Here is a 20,488-nt window from a genome sequence, read left to right on the forward strand (position 1 = left end):
ATGAAGTGTTTAAGCAATGAACTGACAAATTCTGCCAGCATAATGATACAGCACATACAGGTCTTAATGTCAGTAATCTGCAGTCAAGTCTTTTCGTCAGCTACCTGGGCTATACAAGAATTGGTTAAAGGTAGATTCAGCTGTTGCTGTGAAGCAAAAAGCTTGGCTGCTTTTGTTTCTGTTGATGCTGAATTTCAGTTATTAATATTGTAGTGATGCTTAGTAGGCTTTCAGAACATTTTTCAATCTCCAGCTCGACTAAGCAAGCAAAATTAATTCCCAAAAGTTGAGCTAAAAATAACGCATTTTGGGGCTAGGAATTAGCAGCACAACTTTGCTAAATACAACGTATATAATTTTGAGACCCTTGTAACCAAAACAACTTCTAACATTGTTATCAGTAATGAGGCTTTTTATTTCTCTAACTTGGAAACTATTATAATGTCTTCCAACTATCTGAATATATTGAAATTTTTTTTGTTGTTGTGAGACTATTTTCCTTGTTCTATCTTAAGAGCAGTCCTATTTAGGTCAGGTCAGAACTAAGCAGGTATTGACTTATACATAGTCTTTAATCCTCATATGAGCTAATTTAACTATTTTCTTACATATAATGAATTTAAAATTTCACATTTTTGCAGACATGGAAGTGCTATACAAAAGCCTAATGCAGGCATACAGAACTTTCTCAGGAAGTCCGAATAGAAATGACTTGCAACTCTGAACTTTAACAACATCCTCACTGAAGCAAACCATGAAGATCTTGTGCAGGGAAGAACAGGCACAGCAGACTACTCGAAGTAAAGTCCATCACCTAAAACTAAGGGAAAAATGCTGATACAAAGCCACCCTCAGTCTCACAGACTAAATAGGAATTTTGATTGGGTGCATTTATAGTATAGAAATGAGAAGGGCAAAATAGCAAATGTGAGTTAAGGCTTTTCTGGACCAAAAAGTGGTCTCTCTGAGGAGCCTGAGAACATTCAATACATTGCACAATCAGATCCTAATAGAGCATACATCCAACCTGGATGTTGATTTGCATCTAAAGAGAGACAGGAAGCCAGTGAAGGTACAAAGTAATGAATTCAGGTTAAAAAAAAAAAAGAGAGAGAGAAAAATGTACAACATGGTCTTCAACAAGTAAGAATTTTATTAGGTAACTGCTAGCAAACCTGCTACAGAACTGCGAGTACAAAATGTAATGAGTCCTAGTACCAAGAGGTGCATCAATATTTACTAGCATTTGTGTTCAAGTACGTAGACCTGAGGTGCTGACAAAAGCAAACATGGCGTTGGTATTTTCCCATAAATCATGTCCCACTATTGGAATATTCTTAAAGAGGATAGTTAAAATTAAAATTGACATAGCTGTTGTTTGGAGAAAAGTGTTGTTTTTTCTTTTTTTAAAATCGAACAGTGAAGGTTAAAAGCAGCTTCTGCTCTGTACCCTTCCTTTTCAAATGTAATGAGCTTTGTTTTCACTCCCTTGCAACCTGAGTCTTTATCTCCCTTTGTGAAGTGCAATGGTACACACAGTTATGTTTTGACTTTTGGAAACTATTACACAAAGTGGAAGGCTTGGCAAACAGGTCACGTTGATTTTGTGTTACAAAGTTTAATCTACTAGAATATTCTTGAAGATATATGTGTGGACGGCAGTTTGTTAGAACTATGAACTGCCAGCACTGTTCACTACCTTTTTACTTAAAAATATAAATGCACAGGATTGACGAACAAGAAGGCAGACATTTGTGTAGCTTTATCTGGCTCGCAAGAGCTGTTGATTTTAACAGCATGTCATATTAAAAAAATAATCAGATAAAACCAGGCAAGCAAAACACTTTATTTCACATGATTTGCTCCCCCTTCTATAATCCTATCATAAATACTTTAAAAAGCCTGTAACTACTTCACGCAGTATGAAAAGAATATTTTTTCTAACAATTCAGAGGCTGTACTCAGGGATGGATATGGGACTTCAGTTTTCTGAGAGTCAAACCCCTGCTGAAGCTGCAAAGAATGGAAACTACAGCACGGCCAGCAAGACCCCCTGAGCATCCCTGTTACCCAGTGACTCAGTCCTGCTGCCTTACGGAGTTGACAGCTGCAGTCTTTTTTGTGTGTGTGTGTGTGTCTCATCCTCAATTTTGCAAGTTTAAACTTAATTTGTGCACTATAATGAGTAGATTGCAAGAGGAATGGTTGCTCGTGGTGTCATTACTCCGCGGTAGCTGTCCGCATTCACTTTGTTACTAAAAGCATGCAGGAAGAAGCGAACTCCTTTCTGAGAGGTAAATCAGAGGTGTAAATCTCAGAGGTAAATTTCACATGACTCACATCAACTAGAAGATAAAACATGCATATTTTATACATAAAACTGTGTCCTTTTGTTCACATATGCAGCTTCGGTAGTCTCACCGAGGTAAAGAGGCGTGCTCACTGTAATCAATAGAAGCATTTGCCTAAGTGTTTGCAGGATCAGACCACTAGGTTCTGACTCAAAAGGAAGGACTTCTAGTGAATTTAAGATCAGTTTTGTTTCAGGGACTTGTAATTAACAATTCAAAAGGGTGGGTCCCAATGGGTTATTTATGCAAGGAGTTCCAGGGATGTCAGCAGGATTGCTTTTATTATTGTGGAATACACCTGTAAGGATCTGTTTGCAGAATAGGACCCATTCTGGTGTAATCAAACATTTTTCAGCACAGGTAGTGGTGCAGTTTCAGCTACATGAGTTCTTCCAGGCCTTGCCCTGGTAACCAGAGAGCACTGGCAGCGGCAGTGGTGCCTGTCACCAGTCGGACCCCCCCTCTGCCACGTGCCCCTGTCAGATCTGCTGGCACTTTTGCAGAGAGTGCTGCTCCATAGCTTCCTTCTGCCAAAACAATCCAATTTTTGGAAACACACTGAGTTGATTTATGCAAATCTGGACATTTTGAAAGGCGCTTGTTGAAAGGCAGTTGTATGCTCAGGTATGTCTATTAATTGGAAAGGGAAAGGTAACTTTGACAAAAAGGGTAATGACTAACCTCTTCACAAAGGTCAGAGGTGACCAGCACAGCGCATCAGACCATGCCTGGAGATTCTCTCTTCATCCTCAGATTTTCTTTTTATATAATTATTTTGTCTTATTCTTAGGCTTCTTTTTCCTATAATGCTTTTCTCATCAGAATAAGGTGATAAATTCACAAAGGAGCTGTAAAAAGACCTACAATAAGAATGAGAAAACTCTAAGTGTCTCTACATAAGAAGCTAATCCTTTTAGCCTTTCTGGCTGAAATGGGATGGCAGGGGAGAAGTGGTCGTGTGGACCTGACAGCTTTGGAGAGGAGTGCTCAGGCTGAGGCTGGCCTTGTGCAGCTGCTCCGTGGCATGACAAATCCTGCTGCTCAATGATGTCACAAAATACATTCACATTCATAGTGTGCCCTAAATAGTGATCTATTACTGCATTTTCAACTGAATCGTGCTAATATTTTCAGAAAAGGAATGATTACTTTTCAAGTACCAGCAGTTAACCATTATGTTTTCTTTTTGAATCCCTGCCTCTTTCCATAATGAGACTTGTGCTGATTCGTTGTGTTTGCCTGTATTTTTGAAGGAAACGGTCACTGTTTTCATGGTAGGAAGATGTGGTGTGCAAACAATAGCAAGATGACTGGCCTTGTAAGAGCACCAGTATTGTTGCAGTGTGAATTAGGATTGGTTAGGGGGCATTTCTTGGTGAAATTTCTTACTGAAAGTCTTCAAAATATGGAAAATTACTTAAAAGGAAAACACATTTGTAGCTTTACCCTAAAGTGACTATTTCTGATGGTCTTTTGATGGATCTGCCTCAATCCTTCATTCAGATGCTGCAACACTTCATTTTAATATCTTCCCAGAAATAAATGCAACTTACTTGCATTTATTGTTCCACTTGCAACAAATTTCTGTCAGTGATTAAATCAAATGTTTGGTTCATTCATAAAGATATTTAGAAATGTATAATTGGGTAGAAAAAGTGAAAAATCTTTACTACAAAGACACACAAAAAGTAATCTTTTGAATGTAGCAGAGTTCCAATGCATCTAACCAGGCTCATCAGACCTTCAGATGCGGTTCTATGCAGTTTGATTAAATGCAGTTCAGCCTCCAAAGCTGAGCTTTAGATTGCTGCACCAGAGGGGCTGCAGTAAAAAGTGTACCATGCCTGCTCCTCTGAGAGTATAGTCAAACCTAGTTAGCATCAGGTAACCTTTCTACCTTGCAATTAGGCCCAAAGCTAAACATATCGTACGACCAGTTTTGACCAGAAATTGCCATCAATTTGTTCCTTATCTATAAAAAAGGTAAGTTCTATAGTGTATTTCAGTAGTAAATTGCTTTATTCAGCAATAAATCTAGAAGTAAATTAAGAAAATCTGTATAAAATACAGCACGGTGTTATAATGAGCATTTAAAACAAAAAATACTGGGCCTCACTAAAAGTATCAAGATCCACCTCTCTATGGAGATTATTAATTTTCATGTGTTCAGGCTTCTCAAAGGACTTTTTAGTAGCAAAGTTACAAGCTTCATGTAAGGTGATATAATTCAATACAAAGATGCTGAAGTAGGAAATATTAGGGAGGTGTTACTGCTTTGTGTGAGGAATATATTAGCGTATGGTGTATAAACTGGGACGGTCCAGCTGTTGTCCAGCAGATCCTCTCTGGTTGTTGCATGTTTCTGGAATGTTTCTATCATCTAGCCTGCCAGAAGAAGTCATAGAAACTCTGGTGATGTTTGAGCAGCTGAGTGCCTCCTGTGCCTATGCACAAGTGCAGTGTGGAAAAGGGAGATGGTGCGGCTGCCAGGCCCGTGTAATAAAAAGATGTGGGACCAGGGACCTATTTTCTCCAGTGCTTGTTTGGTAAGAACATAGCCTGAGATTCTGCCAGGCTTTGGAACTTGCTCTTTTCTCCTTGGTCATAGCCGCTACAGCAGTGGACTGTGATAAGGAACAGCTCTGACCACCTATGGATGTACAATTACGATAGATAACTTTAGGTAAAATATATTTGCTAGGGTTGGACGTTGGCAGTGCAAAGAACTGGAACAGATGCAGAATCAGAAAGTCAAAGGAATGAGGTAGGCAAATGAGTGGCACACATTCACCAGGAGATTTTGCCCTCGCCCGGGGTGCTCACTTTTTCACAGTTGAAGTGTCTTCACTCCTTGTCATTCTTTCAAAAAGTGACGTTGTTGTGTGATATCCGTTCACAAAAATGCTTGGAGATCCTATCTCACTTTACATAAGACACAGAATAGCTGTTTGGTAGCAATACTTAGGAAAGAATTTTCCAAAGCACTCAGTTCCCTTCTGGGCTACTTAGAATTTCCACATTATTTTTATTTACTAGGTACATTGCAATAGCACTAATGTGCTCCAATTACGCATCTCAGTACTGCTGTGCAATGAACAGTGGTCTGAAATACTTAGCTGCACGTGTGTGGTGAGTCCGTGGTGTCTTAATGCCGATGTGAATACTGTTGGTAGCGGTCATCCCTATTTCTTGAGTTTTGATTAACGCTAACATGCTATAAGCCATGGAGAGAGAGATCTGTATGTCTGAATATGCACCACACAAGTCCTTACAATGTGTAAGGAATACATTTTTGTAGTCGGGGTCTGCATTTCCTTCTCAAGCTAGATGGGCTGGATTGTTCCTGCTTCCAAAAGTGCTAGACTGTTTCTACAACTGATAGCACAGTGTTAGCTGTATGTGTCAAGTTAGATAAGGAAAATTAATAACAAATGGCAAAATAAAAGCTCTTTCACTGGCAGGCAAACTCATAAATATAGATGACTGCTGAACCTAATACACCATCATCAAAAGAGACATCAAGTTCCTCCTTAGCCACTGAAGTGGTGAATGTTTCCTGAGATATAAACATTTCTGCAGATAGTGCTGAAAATTAATCAGCAGACAAATCACAGCCAAGAGAAAATTAGCAAATTGGGACAAGGTTGACTTTGTGACACAGAGCCAAAACTGTCTGATAAACATGAAAACCTTTGATTTAATTTTCATTGTATTTTAGCAAGCAATGCCATTTTACAAGGGACCTAGTTCCTACACTATAATCAGTGGCATTACCATTCAGTTTTCACATCAAGACTTAATTTTCTTCTTTACTTTGAATTTAATATTTTATATGAGTCCCTGATCATCAACTGCCAGATGTTTCTCCTAATGACTCTTCTGCTTTACATGAAGAAAAGTTCTTATTTCCAGTTTGTGTAGAGGAGAACAGAAAAGAGGCACATTAATGACTCAGTGCTATAATTTTATATTATATAAAATATTTATATTTATATAACTGTAACTGGAGAAGACCTTAGTTACAAAATAACTTGTTAAAAATAATTTGTGTTGAAAATAACATCATGTTAGCCATGAGTTGGTGACCCAAGCATGAAACTTGCTTCTCTGTTGAACAGAAAATGTATTTAATAGATGATTATGATTTGTCTGCCTGATTTTGGTCAGGCTATTGTGATTGAGCCCTGACTCAGCTCATAAATGCTGGAGAACAGCTGTTTGGTGTTAGCAACAGTTCGGCCAGATTTTTCCAATGCACTGAGTTCCCATTTGGGCTCCCTCGTACTGCAGTGTCTGCAGGGGCTTAACTGGCTTCTTGGCTAAGCCTTGCACTTGCCACGGAAGGGACTTACCTCACTGTCCAGTGTAAGCCCTGCAGCTTCTCTTCTCACTTAGAAGCTCACTTTCTTTTGTCAGCATTGCCAATAGGAAAAAGTTTGGGACCAGTCACGTAGATCTTCGTGCCTTTTGGCCAACTCTAGCCTGCTATGAGCAGCGATGCACAAACCAGGCTGACACCGCTCCTGCCTGTGACTTTGGAGCAGCTTTAAAGGCAGAAAGGTTGAGCAGCCCGGTGGTCAGTTCTGTGTATGTTTTAGATTTGATTTTCTACATATTCATGAGCACTGATTTATAACAGTATCTAGCTGTTGCTCAGCACTTCCTATCAGTGGATCTAAGGCACTTTATAAGGGAGGCCAGGCTTGTTGTACCAATTTACAGAACGATAAACTGAAGCAAGAGGTTCTCCCGGAGTAATGCAAAGGTATCCTAGAAGTAGACACCTAAGACTGGGCTCCTGTGGGCTTTACAGGCAGCTACATAGTGCCAAAAGTTGTTGACAGTCTGCTCACACAAAGAAATTTTGTATTCTTCAAGCATCAGAAACCAGCTGGCTCTGTCACTGTCCATCCATGAAATCTTACAAACAGTAAGAGTGCTCCCCTCTCACTGCAGCCTAGTGCACTCTGCTGTTGGTAGTGACAGGATGGGTGTTATTCCTGAACCCCTTCCCACAAAGTACATTTCAGAATTACAGGACTCTCCACAGGTCCCAGGGCAGAGAATGATCCCTTGGAAGAGAACTATGAGGGTCAGTCTGAGCTATAAAGGCAAAAGGGGAAAATACTCATATTGGGGGAAAAGGATTTTTCATTATTCTGCATTAAAATTCTATGGTCACAAATTTCTCTGTGGTAAACTCATTTCCGCTTCTTTTGTGAGAAAGCAGTCTCCAGTCCTTACTGTGGTTTGTGTACACATACCTGAATTAGCTTTAAACTAGATGTTTGAAGTGCTATCAGAGGGAGTGCAGGATTTCAGTTATCATGGAAATACCCAGAGCCCAGTTAACTGTGTGCCATTGGAAACAGTGCCGCTGTTATTAGTACCTGAGCTAACAAGCATATCTGTATGTGCAAATCCAGACTTCTCTGTTAGACTTCAGATCAGTGTGTTTTGGACATATCACTGCAGCCATATGTAGTTTTTGCAGTTATCTTTACAGCAGTGGTTATAAATGCTTCTGAACAGGTAAAATGTTTAGAACATTTATTTTCATTTCTGGATCATCTGAGATAGTCGCATTTATTAAGAAGCAAATAACTCCTTTGCAAAGAGAGAGTGTGATCTAATTTTCTACAGCTGTATGAAAGGAATCCTGGGGTCTGGTCTTTGCTCCCTGCTGACTCATGTGTCACCTTATTTGTTGGTTTCTGGAGGTCTGTAAGGGAAAATCCATCCTCAGAGAATTCTCTGGGAGCCTCAGGGTGAGAAGGGCCTGTCTAATACCAAACATCACATTATTTTGATTTCGACAATTACAGGTCCTTTTTCCAAATTGTTATAAGGACACTGGTTCATTATGGACATCGCCCTCTCATTGGATAGCCTTTCCTTTCCACTGCACAGAAAGAAGCCGATGCCCCACTTGCTGGCCTGAACCTCTCGGTGACAACAGCTGTGCTGACCACGGTCTGATGTGGCAGAAGGCCAGGACACAGTGCATGTGTTCGCCTAAGATAACTACATCATATAATCTCCGCAGAAGTACTTACTTTTCAGTTGTTGGGGGATCACAGTAAGGGAGAAGGTAAGCAGATGCATGGTGGAATTTTAGGTGCGTTTCAGGCAGCATCCTAGCGAGGGCTCTGTCCCCATTACCAAACAGATGTCTGCGCTGGGATTGCTGCCTTTCAGTCCTGGAAACAGAGTCCTCAGTTCTTAGTGCAACATCAGTTAAATGCATCTTATAATATAGTTTAGAGAGGAGGTAAAGAAATCACATATGAAAATACGTATGTCTGATCAAAACCTTGTTAAGAATACATGACATGGCTCTAAAAGAGTAAGAAATATTTATGTGTGAGTTGCATCATATTCTGTGCAGTATTGAGTCAGCATCCCCAGATCTTTAATGAATATCAGGAGGCTATAATTCAAAATAATGGATGCAAGCCACTATAAGGCTGAAACAGGCATGTATAACTTGTGTATAGCTGTATACGGACACCAGAAGCTACCTGATGTACTTGTGCAGGACAACTCACACATTCCAGAAGATGAGCAGGCAATACTCTGCTGTCAGTCTGAGACCTCTAGAGCTGTGCATCCAGCCACTGTCACACAGGAGCTTTAAAACTTGCACGAAGACCAACACTGGGTGAGGTTAACTGAAATGCTTTAATAATGGAACTATCCTCACCTCTCAGCTGTGTTCTTGCTATTTTTTTCTGAATTCAAATCTCTGTGATAGCTCTTTCTCCCAGAGGATGGTCATTGATGGGAATATAGCAAAATGTGAGGTAATAAAAAAGGTTTTGCTACTAAAGCTCTCCCCACTTTCTATACTGTGGGAGCTCAACAAACACTTTAAAAGCTCTAGACAGAGGCTTAAGAGACAGACACAATTGGCACTGACTTTCAGCGAGACCTTTGTGTCTAACTGCCCTTCGTGCCTTTGAAAATCTCCCTTGCAGTGTACAGGTCACTGCATATAAACCTTATAAAAAAGGACAAAGTCATAGATTTACAAAAGGTGAATAATAAGTGAAAAAGGCTCAGGGAGGTGTCTTTAAAGAGTTATCAGTAGTTAAACTGAAGTGTCTTGATACGAAAAGGTTTGCTGCTTCAGTGTCCTACCAGTGAACACAAGTGAAGACAGAGGAAGGTGGCTGAAGGGAAAACCAATCTGCTTGCCCTTAACCAGGGAAAATCTGAAGTGAGGGATTGTCCTTTGAGGGTCCAGTGATCACTTGCAATCTCACTATCACTAAAGAGGTGGGTTAACTGGAGCAAGAAGTAAGAGGCATGTTTATATGGAAGCAAAGTCAGGAGGAATATACAGTACATAACATGAGAAAAAGAAAGTTGCAAGGAAGAGCCCAAAACACATCAGGTTTGTGTGCTGAAAGCCTGCCACATGTTGTAACATCAGGATACAAAGCAGCAGTAGAGCTAGCATCACACCCAGCTACCTTTGACTTTTCAGATCAAAAGGCAAGGTACAAATGTCACAGCCACAGTGACAGGGAGTGGGGTACAGCAGCACTCAGTGCGATGCTTACGTGCTCGCCTCGGGTGGATGTTATCAGTACACTCAGCCAGTACACTGCTGGCAGGAAACTTTTTGTGACTGGGCTGAGACTTTTGGTGCCTGATATGTCTTTCAGTTTCACCTTTTTGAGATTTTTTTCCCAGATTCTTCCCTAATAATCCCTCCGTTGAGAAAATAAGGGGGAGAAGTCTCCTAGTTGTACTGAATTGTTTGATGCCTGTCAAGTATTTTCGCTGCCTTCTGGTTCCTTCCTTCTTTCAAGAGCAGCTGCTCCTCCTCATCCACTTTGTGGCATCTCTCATTTAACACTGAACAAAGCTTTCATGTAAAAAATACATTTTAGAAAATATTATGGTGCTGTACAGCAATAGAAAAGATGCCAAAACCAAGCCCCACCGTTATGTAAGCCTGATGTTCTGTGTCCTACAGCAATGCGGCCAAAAACCTAGGACTGGCTTCAGGCATAGGTGTCAGCAGTGTGGCTGCTCTCCAAGGAGAGCAAGCCTGAGCGGGGGCAGAGGTCCTGCAGGGCAGCAGTGCTGTGGCTCAGCTGTCCTTGCCTGGTGCGGCCACCGCCTGCTTCCCTGAGCTTTTGTCGAAAGTGTAGGGGCTGCAGTCAGAGGGGAGGAAGCAGTAGGAAGGAAATTTGTCCTTCTTCCCATCTGGGGAACAATATTTCTGCTGGGTGTGGGGGGCTGGAGGTATTTAATTGACAACTAGTCCTTGGAGAGGACAACAAAAACACAAATTTGTGTCCATCCTGAGGGTGGCAGAATTGAATTAGGCCTCTGCTGCTGAGAAGCCCAGAGTCACTCTGACCAGGTCCAAAAAGATATTGAATGTAGTTACGATTGTCTTCCATGGGAGCTGAGTGAGCACACCACATCCTGGATGAGTCTCAGTGCTTTGCATCACCATGCATGTATTTTTTTTTTTAATATAAAAGAGTTCCATTATGGTTGTTTCCGAGAGAAATTTTGACACAGTAAAATAAATGGCTGGCTCAGCTGTACTTCATCAGAGAGCAGGGGTTTTTTCAGTCAGTGCATGCATAACTCATTGTCAAAAGCTCTCATGATCATTATTCATTGCAGCTTGAGAGAAAACATTGCTGTGAACCCAAAAGCGAAGACTTTGTTTAAAATTATTTATGACACTAAATGTATTCACAGCATTATGATATAGTTTGCTTAGAGCATTTTGTGGTAATTTTATGTGTCTGCATTGGTAATAAGCATAAAATTAAGGACCACTTTTTCATGTTTGAAAATTAACTAGTGCTGAGCACTTTTAATCAAGCTTTTGTACTGTTAAAGGCCTGAAATGCAGAGGGGGGTTATTTTTCCTAATTATACATTAAGTCTGAAGTACAGAGGAGAACAAAATTCCTATCAGTTCCTCATGCCCAGGGTTTACATCAAAAGGCCAGGAATCCCATGGATGGTGTGGCTCTAAGTTCACCCTCTGCACGGTTGTGTATTCATGACGCAAGGTTTCTGGTGACCTAGTGTTGCGTGACTTATCCCTCCTCCTGCTTCCCCATCTCTCCTGTCTATGCACTGCCTGCAGCTGAGCACCATACCACCAGGCTCCATCTCCATGGTCTCACCTGCATGGCTGCATCTTGGTCCTCTCTCTTGTTCTGGTTCCTGTGCTGTCAGACCCTTCTGGGGGACACTTTCTCATGATACACTGACAGAAACTACTGGCTGCATTTCTTACTAGTTTTTATTAGTATTGTATGTATGGCTCCAGTGAGTTATATCTAAACATGGTGTATTTGGGGACAAAGTGAACTCACTCAAATGGGCTTTCTTCCATGTTTGTCAACCCATATGACTACTTTAGAGCAAGTCAGTCAAGCTCAGGAAGGAAAGAGAACAGAGTGTCGTGTTTAACACTGCTGCTCAGTAACGGCTTAAAACTCAGATGGAGATATGCAGTGTTGAGCCTTTGATAAAAGTTCAAAAGTCTTAGGAAGCTTGTGACTCTGGATGAAAGCTTTCTGCTTGCTATGTAACTATTGCTCTATTTGTAACTCCTGCAGATAAGTACTTTGTCATTTGAATAAACACAGTTTCCTTGGCTTTGCTAATGTTTTCTTTTCATATATTTTGCTGAATTACTGTGGCTAGTTGCAAAACGTAACTTGTTTTTGTTTCCATAATTTTCCTCTGGGTGGAAATGTTATAAATAAGTGATGCTTAGTTTAATGCATACATTGAACGTTTTCTTGCACATTCTCCATAGACTGAGGCACGTGTTATCTTCAAATAGGTAAAGTAATAAGCAGTTATTTTTAGGCGTGGGACCTGTGCCTGGTGATGGTTCAGGGTTGCGTCACACAGTTTTGTATTCTTTGAATAAAAAAATCTATTATGTGATTGTTGGTGACAGAATGGATTCCCAATGCACAAAACCAGCCTGTATGTTCACCACACAAAAGATAGGTTAGGACTTCTCTTCCTTGTACCTTGCTCCAAAACATATTTAGTTACTGAGAATCTCTGTGGACTATGTCCCTCTGAATTACCCAAGGGAAACAGTAATTTCCAACAAGCTAAAAGATGGGGTGATTTAAAGTATTTATCCACTGCAGACTGAGTAACGATGATGATGTTGCTGCAGAACGCAGTATGGCAACACTGGGCCATGAAAGCACAGTGTGGGCAAAGGATGCACCTGCCTATGTCAGCAAGTAGCTTACCTCAGTACTAATAGCGCTAGTCAGTTTGATTGAGACTCCTGATAGAAAATCCACTAGTCAGTGATAGTCAGTGGAAGGCTTCTGTTGATCTTTATGGGACTTGACTGGAGTCTTAACTATTTCAATGTTACACTCTGCAGGGGCTTCTCCACCCTTTTCTTCTGCTCTCCTATTTTTCTTCTGAGATTCCTTCCTGACAGGGGATTACTTTCATAAAACCTTTTATCTGGCCTCTTACATGATGTTTCATTAGCATTGCGTCCACGAAAATCAACTTTAAAAACAATTTCGATGAGTGAAATTTCAAGTTACGTTTACATTGAAAAAGAAACCTACAGAAATGTGAGGAACTTCTTGTTCCTGAGGATAAATCCTGTAAGACACCCACAACAAAAGATGCTCCACGAGAGACAGATACATAGATGTGATGTTTTGTCAAATGGCAGATGGGGATTTAGTGTTTTTCCTTTTTCCTCGGGAATCTCTGGGGTAGGTGCTAACACTTATAACACTTATAACACCATCAATCTCATATCATGAAATTTAGCCATGAGAGAATAACAGACTTGGCCCCAAACAAGTATAAATAAATCTGAGTAGAAGGCAAGGTCATGCTATGTTTGATTTATATCACACTAATGAGATACCATTGGCTGGATAGTGGCTCTTACTGATTTTGTTTCATCAGAGAATTGCTTTGGAAAACTACCTGAGGAACTGGAGACAGTCCTGAGGCTCAGACCTGAATCCAGAGTCTACTAATGTGCATAAAGGTTCAACTTCAGGTTTTAAGTAGAAAGCAAGAGATGGCCACTACTTCCTCATCCATAGCTGGTTGTGAACACCTGGCTAAACAAATGGACGTAACCAAGTGGACAGGCCAGTGGTGTGCATGCTGCTTCAGAATAGTGTATATTTTTAGAAATTGCAAGTATATAAATAATGTTTCTCTTATTTCAGTACCATACTTCCAGCTAGGATTACAGATACCACAAAGAACTTGATTTTGAAGTTTTGGTAGGAGCATGGCATAGATCTGCGCCAAGCTTTCATGCACTCAGGACTCATCTCCCTTTCTTCTGTCTGTCTTCAGGACCTGCCAGCAGCCTGCTGCGTGGAAGAAATCAGTGTCATGAACTATGTGCATTTATTTTCAGCTGCATGGTGTCTCAAGTCTCTGAGGCCTGGCACGGGGCTAAAGGGTTAGGATCCTTCTGCTTGTAGACTTTGGCACAGCCCTGAGCAGCAGTGAGCACTGGCCTGGGCTACCGCAGCCTGGTGCAAGAGGGTCAGCAGGGGGTGTTTAGGTGGGAGATTCATCGCCTGCCCCTCCACTGGGCCGTGTGTGGATAGTGGCTTGTTGTTCCCATATGCGCACCCTGGACCTTAGAACATATAACCATTAAAGTACTGTTCATTGACTGTCACCACATAAGGCTACACCTGTACTACTCAACCACATGGGCCGGGGCACGGACTTGAGCACCAGCATGCAAATGTCCGTATTCCTGTTTGTTAGCCTGTTTCTGACATGTTTTGGGTTAGATCAGATCATGCAGACAAGGCATGGTCTGGGGCACAGCACAGGGTGCAGGCTGTTCTCAGCCAGCAGCACAAACAAGCCTTGCCAGCTCTGAGAAAGAAGAGAGGTTAGCTATATGGACAGATGTGCTTGTGACACTTGCACAAGCCCTATCCCAAATCTAGATTCTTTTTTTAGGGCAGCATATGCTTACAATTCAGGTTCTGATACCTACAAAAATACAAATAATAAAGAAATAAAATAATGACCACCAAATAAGTCACATGCTCAGCACAAGCTATGAATTTCTGAGCTGTAGCCAAAAGTACTTGGCATCCTGGATCCAAGATTTTGTCTTGACTCAATTTTATTGGGAAGTAGCTTTTAATATGGGCAGCAGAGAGGGATTTGAACAAATATCTTTCATTCAAAGAACTTCAGCTTTCAGGGCTATTGGGACTTGGAGTCAAATATGGTGTAGGCCCATTTCTAAAGGAACTAAAAACTGACTTCCCAGTGCTGGTGCTAGTCTGGTGCACACTGTAACTGTGAATGCCGCCGACATTCTGAGCCTTCGTGTTTGCTTTCCTCACCTCCACAACTGCAATAAGAAGGTTAAAATGGCTGTATGGACTCTGTGCATCTCTCTCTGGTTCGGCAAATGGAGCAGATCATGGTTCACAGGGACTTTGCCATAAAAAGTTTTCAAGTGTTGAAAAAATCAAGTTATGTGAATGAACAGAAGATATTTGGGGTTTGGGTTGTTGCTGGGATTTTTACTCAGTTTTTATTGGGCACCTAATTGATCAATGAACTTGTGAGCTAAACACTTCGGAGCCTGCAGGGACTTGTCTGCTAGGTCTTTGTGTAACGTAGAACTGACTGCAGTGCTGACATAAATCTTCATGAAACCAATTTTAAAACCTCATATCTTTTATTGTTTTCCTCAAACAAGTAGTAAAAAAAGGAAATGAATGTGTCTGTTGTCTTTTACGAGGAGTGTACAGCTGTAGAGTGAGAAAATGTTGCTTCTCTGCTGGAAGGAGAGCAAAAGTCACCTTCTGACCTGCTGCTCTTTGAGTTCTAAGCACGATAAAAATTGGACTTTGCCACAAAAATTAAGTTTAAAGTCAAATGTTGTAGAAAGAGTTTGTGATGATTATAGGACAAATAGAGAGGGGTTTGTCTGTTTATTTTTGTTCTGCTTTTTTTGTGTGTAGAGGCTTCCCCTTGCTGCCGTTAGGTTAATTGTTCAGTGCAGACTCAGCTCAAGCCTTCCCAAGGGCATAGGAAGGACTGACTGCTGCTGTGCCAAGGATGGGCACAGATTAATTTTTGGAGGAGGTTCTCAGTTTGGTACCACTTCTACCCTCCACAGTCTCCTAATTCCCAGCCAAGACTGGCCCCAAATGCCTGTCTCCTGTTTGAGCCTGGGTGCGTATGCTCCCTCCAGAGCATGCGGTCATCCCAACGACTGCACCGCACAGTCCAAAAGCAGGACCGCACTGTGCACCCTGTTGCTGTTTGGGGCTGGCGTGCCCCGTGGTCACCTGACAGCCCTTGGTGCCCCACCGGTGCGTGGGAGGATGACATAGGGCATGGCTGGCCCCGGCTGCCTGGCCAGGCGTCTCTGGCATGCCTCTACCTCTCTGGGCCAGAAAGCAATCCTAAATGTCACCTGTATCTGATGCCCCCACTGCTCCTCAGTGGGCTAAATCAGCGCTCGCCACAGACGCTGATGTGACTGCTAGGTTAGACTCTTTACTGCATCACAGTCTCTTTTATGACTACAATGTAGAAATACTCTTGTTAATCATTAAGTATCTGACAGCCAGTGTTACAGAAATAAAAATCTAGAAAAACTTCTACATATAATCCCTCTCGAAAACCACTAACTCTTAAGATGATGGTGAGAGGCTATTTGAATATTGACTTTTAGGCTCTGATGAAACTGGTCATGGACAAGAAGTCAATTTCTTTATCATATTTACAGTAAATGTAAATATAATGACAAATGCAAAGCTGCAAATTGTATTCTGACCGTGATTTCTTCAAAGGTTTGGTCTCAATCTAATACCAAGTTTAGGGCAAATGCCATATACTGTCTTCAGGGACTGCAAAATAGACAAAATGTATTTGATGTATCTAATAACAAACTTTTTTTAATAATGGTTATTAAGACTAACGATTCTCATGTACATGATCCTCCTCAAGATAGTAGAATTTCTTGCATGATTAAGTCCTCTTCCCTCAGAATGAGGATTTCATAATATCATGTGAACGGTTTTTTTACTTTGAACTGCCAGGTGAATATACTGGATAACAAATCACACTGGTCTTTTGGGGAATACACAATTTCTGAGGAAAAACAAACCATTAAAGTGTTCTTGTGCTCATTATAGTGACATAGTCAGCTCTTTCAATGCCTATTGACTTTATTGCTTATTGTTAAAACAACAATTTCTTTTACTGGAGTGTTAACAGATTAGTATCATGTGAAAGCAAGTGGGTGAAAAACTCAAAAATCTGTGGAAAAACTTTCATAGTGACAACAAAATAATTTGTCAGAATGAGTAAAAGTATGAAATCATTGCCTTTTACTTAACTGCTTTTATGTAATGCCCAAGGAACTGGGTTTAACTGTGCTTTGCAAAGCACTGTGCTATCATAAATTAAACAAAGTCTTACCTGCTCAGATGAGGCCCCAAACTGCAAGATATTGTTAACATGTCGTAAGTAAATACAGCCTGCTAACAAATTATTTCCTTTTCTGATGCTCAGTATGTGCTTTTTTTTTTTAAATTTGAATTAGTTTCTTATTCATAGTTAATAAAACGTTTTGTTTAGCTACCAGCTTTGTTACATATTGCTGGTTACTGAAATTCCTGCAACTATGCTGGTATCTTTCCCAGTGTAGAACGCCTCTTTGGTACACAGCTTTTATCTTTTGACAAAAGAAAATCTCCACTCCAGTTCTTTTAATGAGCAAGAGAGCAAAATAATTCCTCCAAGTCACTCAAAAGGGCAAGGACAAAATTTTTCCATTATGATAGTTCAGTGTTTTCTGAGAACAGACTTCAGATGTGTAATTGCTGACTTTCAGTAACTGCAAGAAAATAAAACTGCAGCTAAAAAAAAAAAAAAATGGATGGAGGAAATCAGTTTAAAAAAACAGGTGCCAACATTTGGAGTACTCTCTGTACAGGCACACTCGCAAACTGACCACCTAGAAACGAATGCTTCAGTGACACAGCCTGATCGACTGGAAAAGCCCACTTTACTGATGATTTTTTGCATTGGCTCTTGGATGTTCAGGCTGTTTTTTAGATGAAGTATCCTCCCATAGAAGCTTCTGAATGGGTTATATGAAGGTACTTTACAATATCTTTATAATATGGTACTGCACAGGAGTAACAACTCACTCCTCTGCTCCCACTTCTGATGTTACGCTCCGAATGGTTTTGGTTTAGTCAGGCAGCAGGAGGACAATCTTTGTCTAAATTTCCAGAAGTTTCATTGAATAGAAAACCTATTTCCTACACTCAAGTTTCAACGGGTTCTAAAAGACTATGGGTCTATATTGAGAGTAGGTAAATGAGATTAATCACTGCAGTCCTGTAACAGGGTTCTCAAGCAAAGTCTGCCATTAGGTTTCGCAAGTGCTTTCCTTGAACCCCCCCCAGGCATAAAAAGGTTAAATGTAGCCCCATAATAAACTGGGTTTATAACTCTTATAATTAATGTGAAACGGTATCTAATTTTTTATTCTTAGATAAAAAAAATTAAAATAAGAAAAATCTTTACAGTAAGGGTTGTCAAGCACAGGAACAGGTTGCCCTGGGAGGTTGTGGAGTCTCCTTCCCTGGAGACATTCAAAACCTGACTAGAAACAATCCTGGACAACCTGCTGTGGCTGCCCCTGCTTTGAGCAAGGGGCTGGACTGGAGCTCTCCAGAGGTCCCTGCCAGCCTCAGCCCTTTTGTGTTTCTGTGATTAATTGGACTCAGCAAAAGCATATTTGCTTATGTGATCTGAGAGTTATAGTTTCTAGATTTGTAAGGTAATCTGTAATAGTCTCTATGCATAAATCACCATAATTTCTGCTTAATTTCTAATTTAACTAAATGCTCGTGCATTCTCTTCAGCTTCTCCCTTACTGAAGGCAGAACAAAATGTGGCCTTACTGTATCTGTTTTTAAAAATACTTTAGTGAAGTACAATCTTATATGTCTTTTAGAGATACGCGATTTGAATGGCATTATCAAATATAGGACATTGAAAGATCAATATAAATACACTTAATTCCAAAGTCATTCATAGCCTCACTTGCTGCTGGGTTTTTTAATATCTTACTTAGAAAAAAGAAACACAGCTCAGAATTGGTAAGACTGATTTCTACCTGACGTGTTTGAAATTTTACTCTGCTTTGAAACTGATGATTTCCCCTCAAGCTTCTTTTTGTCCCTTTCCCCCTTCTCTGCGCCTGAAGCCTCTCCCTACCCACCCAGCCCAAGCAGCACTCGCTGGCCAGCTTCTCTGAAGGCCACATACTCTGCACCTGCCCGTGGTGCATCTGGTTCTTCCCCGCTAGCTTTCACCAGCTTTTACTGCCTTTCTTCTGTAGCAACCACCCAAAACCAGTGCAGCCAGTGGTCCCTTGTGCACCTTGCAGAGGAGGTTTCTCTGGGAGAGCAGCTGGGGTATCCCATTGCCAGGACCTGAGGGCAGCTCTCTTGTGCTGCCGCCTCCAAGTTTGCACAGGCACGCGCAGGCGCAACTTCTCTACGGGAGGACTCGGGCCAGACCTCCTAACTTCAGAGTGGTTTAACACAATCCGTAGCAGTATCTGGCAAAGGAGAAATACCAGCTGCAGCCTAGTTACTGGCCCAGAGGCTAGATGCTCTGAAGGGATGAAGTATTCATGTGTGACAGAAGCAATCTGTGTGGGTGCATTGGGTCAGCACCATTTGATCACAGAAATGATGAGTGCCTCAATCCCTAGTTGGATTTTTTTTTTTTTTTTTCCCCCCAAAATAGAAGTTAACTTATGGGGTGGCCAGGTCAGTCACTGAGATGGGCACACATATCTGACACAGCAGCCAGTTTGGTTGTACCAAAAGTGAGATCCTTTGCTTCAGATTCCCACAAAACATCTGTACAGCAGAAAATGCTGTTCGCTCCAATTAAATGTGACTAAACCAAATCCTTCTTGGGGACAAAGCAAATCTTTCACAATTCCTTTGAGGAGTGAAGGCCACTGCTGTCATTAGATGGCAGCATCTTGGGACTGACTATCACATGCTCAAAAGCTGAGAGAACCAATTCAAGTGCACCACTTGAAATATCACACTGACTTTATAGCTCATTTCCCTGTTTGTGTCCTGTGGGAATGGTAAATTCGGGGCTAATTCACTAACTGCCACATAAAATTTCAGGCACCAGATCTGATCTCAGTTAGCACAGTTCTTGTCATCCTGATTTTGTCTTACAGCTGGAATTACCGTAGGCATATTACACAAGTGCTGTTAGTTACACATCCTCTTCACCTCACTGACCGTATGTTCCCTGCTCCAACCAGCAGCAGTTTAACCATAGCCTGAGGCTGTTTTATTGTCTACCAACTTACCTCTTCATATGAGATTCCTGTTAGTCAGGAACACCTTTGCTAAGGAGGCAAGTCATGCTCAATTCTGGCCAAGAAAATGAAGACAGCAGTAAGTCAGATGTGTGAGATATGACGAACAGGGACTCCTCGGTTTGCCTGTGCTCCAAGCTTATCAACAAACTTTCAGTATATGGAAGTCCAGGAAAAGGAATTTGGCACTAATGGAAAACAAGACCTTAATAAAAGGAGCTACATCTTGTGATGTAATGCTGGAGAACAGCTGTCTTTTTAAATGGAGGCTATAGACCCAAGATGGTCCTGTTCTCCCTGTGCTCATACGGCAATGCTTCGTCTTTCTAAATTTATCTGATATTGATTTCAGAAAAAAGTCTCACAACAAAATTGCAGAAAAAAATAATCCATGTCTGTATTATTTGGACAAGAAAAAAAAAAGGCCTGCAGTGCAAGAGGGGTAGCAAATGTAGAGCAAAGTAGCAAATGCAAACCCGTGATGCTGGAAGAAGTGCAACTGCCCTAAGTTGTAATAAGAGAGCATGTCACAGAGAATCACTTTCAGAGATAAAGTTGACCTGCTGAAGAAGAAAAACAAGCAAAACAGGCAACCAAGACAGTATAGGAATATTTTTAAAAGATTCTAAACAAAGAGGAAGCACAAGATAAGAAAAGAGAATGCATTTAAACTGTAGCCAAAATCATAACTCATACAAACAACTTGAACGATATGACA

The sequence above is a fragment of the Aptenodytes patagonicus genome, chromosome 5 (assembly GCF_965638725.1).
Source record: "Aptenodytes patagonicus chromosome 5, bAptPat1.pri.cur, whole genome shotgun sequence".
NCBI lineage: Eukaryota > Metazoa > Chordata > Aves > Sphenisciformes > Spheniscidae > Aptenodytes > Aptenodytes patagonicus.